This window comes from Cricetulus griseus, chromosome 3, assembly GCF_003668045.3.
Source record: "Cricetulus griseus strain 17A/GY chromosome 3, alternate assembly CriGri-PICRH-1.0, whole genome shotgun sequence".
Lineage (NCBI taxonomy): Eukaryota > Metazoa > Chordata > Mammalia > Rodentia > Cricetidae > Cricetulus > Cricetulus griseus.
The window spans coordinates 271,767,210-271,773,209 of NC_048596.1; the positions used below are offsets into that span (position 1 = coordinate 271,767,210).

A 6,000-nucleotide genomic window follows, 5' to 3' on the forward strand; every position below is an offset into this window, starting at 1 on the left:
AAGTGAATGGTGTACGAGCAGGTGGCAGTGGCAGTGGCCACATCTCCAAGCAGCCTGCTGCTTGATGGCAGCACAGACCAAGGTGGTGAGCACAGCTCTCAGTCCTGGCAGTAAACATACCCCTGGCATCTTGGAAAGATGGAGGCTAAAACAGCCGCTGCTTTAATTTTGGCATTGTTTTTAGCAGATAAAAGACCACGTGGTCAGAAAAAGGTAAAGATTTACAGTAAAGACAGATTCAGATAAAGAAAAACCTCTAAAGGTTTACAGTGGTTTGAAAATATACATAGGCTTGTGAGAGAAAAAGAAACAGGATAAAGAGAAGAAGAAGAAGAAGAAGAAGAAGAAGAAGAAGAAGAAGAAGGAGAAGGAGAAGGAGAAGGAGAAGGAGAAGGAGAAGGAGAAGGAGAAGGAGAAGGAGAAGGAGAAGGAGAAGGAGAAGGAGAAGGAGAAGGAGAAGGAGAAGGAGAAGAAGAAGAAATAGAGTAGCTGGGTGTGGTGGCACACAGTTTTAATCCCGGTACTTGGGAGGCAGAGGCAAACAGTTCTCTGGGACTTCAAGGCCAGCCTGGTGTACAGAGTGAGTTCAAGGGCAGCCAAAGTTACTCAGAGAAACCCTGCCTCAAAAAAGAAAAAAATAAAAGCAAAAGAAACAGTTATAAAAATAAATAAGCCATGAAAGATGGAAAATACACAGAGTCTGGATACTATATGCTATATTGTTGTCTTTAAATTGTTTGATTGCCGAGGAAAGAGCTACAGCTGCTAAAATACATTTGATTATAGGTGCTATTAAATTAATCCAACTTATATATTTTAAAAATGCTTTGACTTCTAAATTTAAATATAAGGACAGGTTACTTGGGAAAAGAGTTTTTGCTTATGTTTCTACAGAAAATGTAAAGCTATGAATTTCTTCCAGACTAATATGGTTTGATGAAGCAATACCTCCTGAAGCAGTGTTCCAGGTGATCCAACATCTAAAACAGCTGAGACAATACAGCCTTGCAGACTACAAAAACAAGGACCTAGCCAGATTTCTATGTTGTATCATGATCCCCATGGATATCGCCCCCAACCAGCAGAAAGCAGTTTGGAATGAACCATGCCCAAATTCCTGAATATTGTTTATAAATGTTTGTTTTCATTTAAATGAGGGTTGGTTATAAATGGTAATGATCACAGTCAATCTCTTTTTAAAGGAAAAAAGGGGAATTTAATATAGAAATGAATACTTTGCATTGGTATGGATTTTCATTTATTGATACAATTTTAAGGACAATTTTGTGATATGTATATTTCTCCTCCTATTTAGGTATTGTGTTATACAGACTGTTTAAGATGTAATGCATAATTAAATACAGATTGTATACAGTCAGGTATAATAGTCAAAACTTAGTTAGGTTAGTTACGTTTTCTAGATATACAGAGATGTATTTGAGATGGATAGATATTCTTCAAACCTTTCAAAGACCTACAGAATACATGGCATTTAAATGGTTTAGGGTTTTTCATGGCAGTGAGACACAATTGCTCCTGGCCCACGAATTACATCCGAGAGGAAGAAAGGCATTGAAGAAACTCAATATGGAGTTTGCCTTCAACATGGCAAGATTAGACATTTGGGCAAGAAACTGCTCTTGCCTGGACTGTTTGATAAACATGGGTAGATACTTAGGAAGAAAAGGTAGCTATAACCATCAAACAAAAGAAATGTGCCATATGGTAAACTTTACAGCTGTCTCTCAGAGAATTATTTCTCTTTATTTCCTAGTCCCTATTCAATTAAACCAATGCTGGATTTAGAGGTGGATTTGGCTTTCCTCCTCTAAAATCCAAGCACGTTATTTAACTAAACTTTAGTGTTTCTGTGTTGTATCAAGAAGCCAATTGATGTAATACAGAATAAAAGAAGAATTTAGGGACTGTCTTTGTCTTTTCTTGGATCTTTCTCTCAAGGTGCACACCCTTTCATAATTTTTGTGTCTGATGGTTACATTCCCCAGCATGTGTACATACACAAGCAAACATTTCTCTGCTGTTTATGTTTGAGTCCCACACAGCCAATAAAGACCTGCCTGACAGTAATCCCTGGACACCCTGGAAAGAAAATGGGCCACACCTCCTCGACTGCACTGGATCCAACTTGCTCCATTTCAACTGACACTCTGGCCAAACCTTCAAATACTGACTTCAATCAAGTTGAGGATTTCAAGCAAGATCTTCAATCAAGTGAATCCCATCTAACATGGACTGGATACAATTCATTCAAGACTTTCACTATACTAACATTTTCTTCCTACAGGACCCCACATGACTATCATTGTCCCATTTCAGCAGGAAGTAACTTGGAGGATGCTACGCCCCCTTTCCCCATTGTTGTCACTTAGGATAGTGTATATACCTAGTTAGGGATAGCTTCCTATTGTTTATGGTTGGGATTGGAAGGAGGTGTTCAGGCTTGGATACCTCTGTCAGATGACTTTAGGGTTTAGTTAAAATAGATAGTTAGGATGTGACATAAGCAGATTGTTGTATCTTCTTATATTTTACCTTTATGATTGTTCATTTTGGATACTTTAAACTGTTAAGTTTTAATCCTCTTTTAGACTAAAAGGGGAATTGTAGGGGAAGCTGTAGCCACACCTACTTAGGGGCTGGCTACAGGTGTGCCTGACCATGCCTGTGAGGGCGTGGTCAGAGTGACATAGTGTGACTGCATTTGCGCTTTCGGTTTCACTTTGCTGCTTGCTGTACAGACTACTGCTGTGCCGGCTGGCTAGGTCGCTCTGTAAGTAAGGCTTTTCCCTATTAAATACCCTTATATTTCTACCTGACTCTGTATTGGTAATTTCCACTATAAAAAGTGACTACTGAACTTGCAAAACAAGACAGTTCGGAAGGGTTCCCACTTCATGGAGAAGTCTGGCAGACACACTGTGGCCTACAGGCTGAAGATGGATGCCTCAACATTACAGAGGAACTTTGGGTGACTGTCCAGGCAGTGAGATGTCTCTGTCAGATCTAGAGTTTATATATTATCCTTCTGTGGTTTTTGATGGATTGAAGACAGACAGTTATGGTTATAGTTTTCGTTAGTTATTATAAAAGATAAGTTACATGTAAGACTTTACACTCACAAAGACAGGATAGATAGAATATTTTCTTTACATCTTGCTAAATGATAATGAACTAGATATTATAAATACAGTTCTTACTTGACAACTGCTTTGTTATATATTTTACTATGTTGATATTAAAACCCTTCTTTTTATTTAGACAGAAAAGAGGAGATGATGGGGGAAGTCCTTCTGTGTATATATTTGTCTTATTGGTTGATAAATAAAGCACTGTTGGCCAATAGGAAAGCATGATAGATGGAGCTAGGAGTTGAAGAGGATCCTGGGAAATGTAGTAAAGACAGGAGTCGCCATGTGATCCCTAGGAAGACAGGACGCATAAGGCTGGCATGCTCAATAAGTCTTTATAAAATATATAGATTAATGGTTATGGTTGATACTTAAGACAGAGCTAACATATAAGAAATCCTAGTCATTGTCCAGCAGCATTGTAATTAATATAAGACTTTGTGTTTATTTGGGGCCCTAGCATGGGGCAGGGCTCGGGCAGCTGGCCGAAAGAGCTATCGTGACAGTGGGGGGGGGGTCATAAAACAGGGAAAGAAGTCAAAGTCACAGGGGGGAGGGGGCTCTGTAGGAGAGCGGTCTGCTCTGGATGAGACACTGGCAGAAGCTGCCAGAGCTGGCCCCAGGTACACTGAGCACATTTTCTGGGGACAGGTACATGCTATATGACACTAGCCTACTTCCAGTTTAAGGAGGCTTGGGCCACCCTCTTCCACTTGAATGCGCAGAGCCATCTGGGAGTTAGAGAGCTTGGGACAGATGAGCAGCCTGGATGCTCAGTTTAATCTTCAAAGGGGACCAGGTCTGGGCATTGTATGTTCCCAGTCTCTAAGCAGAGAGGAGCCATCCTTGAGTCCCATATTCAAGAGGCTCCTCCCCAAGAGGAGGCCAGGACTCAGCATCTCTCTGAGTGTCACAGACCCCTTGTCATGTTCACATCATTTCAGAGAAAACACTATTGACACACCAGAGTGAGGACCATAACAGCCCTCTGTTCCTGCCATCACACTTCCTGCTGCAAGCCTGCATCAGGTTCAGGTGTCTCTTGGTGTTGCTAGGGAAGTGGTTCTACCATGTCTGCGAGTATATAAACCCTTCTATGTTGCCTCCTTGTAAGCCTATCCTGTTCAGAGACTCCTGAAGACCATAACTCTCTTCAGGTGGCCTGTAATACCTCAAATGGTATCAGTGCTGAGCAGATAGGTGCTTTAATGTATCTCAGGAAGACACAATAGAGATAGGACAAAAATCCACAGTGTTACTACAGATAGAACTGTTTTCAACCCAATACCGACTGAAACCCAGGATCTGAAGGGTGGCTACTACCTTGCAGAGAAAGCTGAGAACTCTATGTATCCCCCCAGCCCCAGCACACTGAGCTATGGCCACTCAATGTACTCAACTCACTCACCTGGGGTCCAACAACTGGGCTGAGGTCACCTCTCAATTCAGTGTCCCCAACATCTCCAAATCCATCTTCTTGGTGCTTTTTGAAGATTCTCCAGGCTTCTGTCAACCCCTACCTGCCAAAGGCCCCTAAGGCTGGGCTAACAGAGTGCAGGCCCCAGATCTCACCTGAGTCCAGTAGACCGACTCCTTGGCCACCCTCCCTTGGTCCAGATGCTTAGCCTACTCACTCACAGTGGCAAACAGTTGCTCCCTGGTATTTGGCAAGGCCGGTCTCCACAACCGAGTGTCTCTAGAACAGATGGTAATTTGTTGACACTCAAAGACGTAAGGGGACTCAATTACAGTCCCACTAAAAAAAGCTTCCTCTAAAATAAGAAAGCACACAGATTCCTCAATGTGTGGAAATCGCTGACAGCTTTGTTTCCCCGCAGGGGTAAAAAAGAAGCTGACAGCTTATTTCTGCAGGCCCTGCTCATTCAAGTCTATTTTAAGATCATTTTCCTAAGTCAGTACACCAGAATAGCATTCAGCTTGAAAAATCACCATCTGTTTGGAGCACAGGGCAGGGTCTCAAAGGGTCCGGACCAGCGTACCTGACCTTCACAAGGCGTCGGTCTCCTGGGACAAAAACAAGAAGGTGTTTGGGGGGCTCCAAAATAGTGTTGAGAGAATGCAAACATGCCATTGAAAACTGTCATTAACTATTGATATATGGTATTTATAAACTGAAAGACACACACACACACACACACACACACACACACACACACACACACACACACACACACACGCCCTTGACCTTTTAAAAAGCTGTTCAAACAATCCCTTGTATTTAAATAGTTTTCTTGTAAAAAGGCCATCCAACCTTATCTGGGTTGTTCAGATAAAAATTAACCTATGGAAAAGAAAGCCTACTCAGAAAGCTATAAAAAGGCCGTTGCTCCGTTCTTCTTTTCCGGTGACCGGGGCCCCTCCCTCCCTCCCTCTGGCCTCTGTGGTGATTCATGTTCTTCTGTGGAAGGCAGGAGGGCAGCAGCCTGACATATGAGTAACATTAGAAGAATTACTCTGTCCCCAGAGGCAGGGGCTCTTCAGGCTGGGGGCAGGCAGCATGGCGCTAGGAGGGCAGGGTAGGGATGGGAATTCTTGGTGCCTGGCAAGCCTGCGCACCTGGCCACAGGTCTAGGTCATTTTTAGCCCTTCTAAATTTAGCCCCATCCACCTTCTTGAATGACTTGCATCTGAAATGCCATATTCCTCCTATGGGTTAGAAGGCTACTACCACAAGATTGTATACTAAATTGCTAATGATGGACATTTATTGTTTTACAGCCCAGATAATAAACTGTTCCTGTGAGTGGCTCCTCAGGCAGCAAGGACATGACAGGGGTGTCTCAAAACCCCTGTCACTATGCAGTGAGTGCCCTAGTGCCTTCTCAGCAGA

At 42.6% G+C, this 6,000-nt stretch overlaps 1 long non-coding RNA gene across 5 annotated transcripts in view; it reads right to left on the reverse strand.

The window, feature by feature from the left end:
- Window positions 1–5,514, reverse strand: part of LOC103161452 — a 69,921-nt gene extending 64,407 nt beyond the window's left edge. For 4 of the 5 annotated variants that reach the window (XR_004769415.1, XR_004769413.1, XR_004769412.1 and 1 more), the window contains exons 1-3: window positions 5,422–5,514; window positions 5,100–5,174; window positions 4,558–4,845 (exon numbers count right to left, since the gene is read on the reverse strand). This is a non-coding gene — a long non-coding RNA (uncharacterized LOC103161452). The remainder of the gene's footprint in view (window positions 1–4,557; window positions 4,846–5,099; window positions 5,175–5,421) is intronic. The other variant, XR_004769414.1, reaches the window with a different exon arrangement.
- Between the last annotated feature and the right edge of the window lie 486 nt (window positions 5,515–6,000).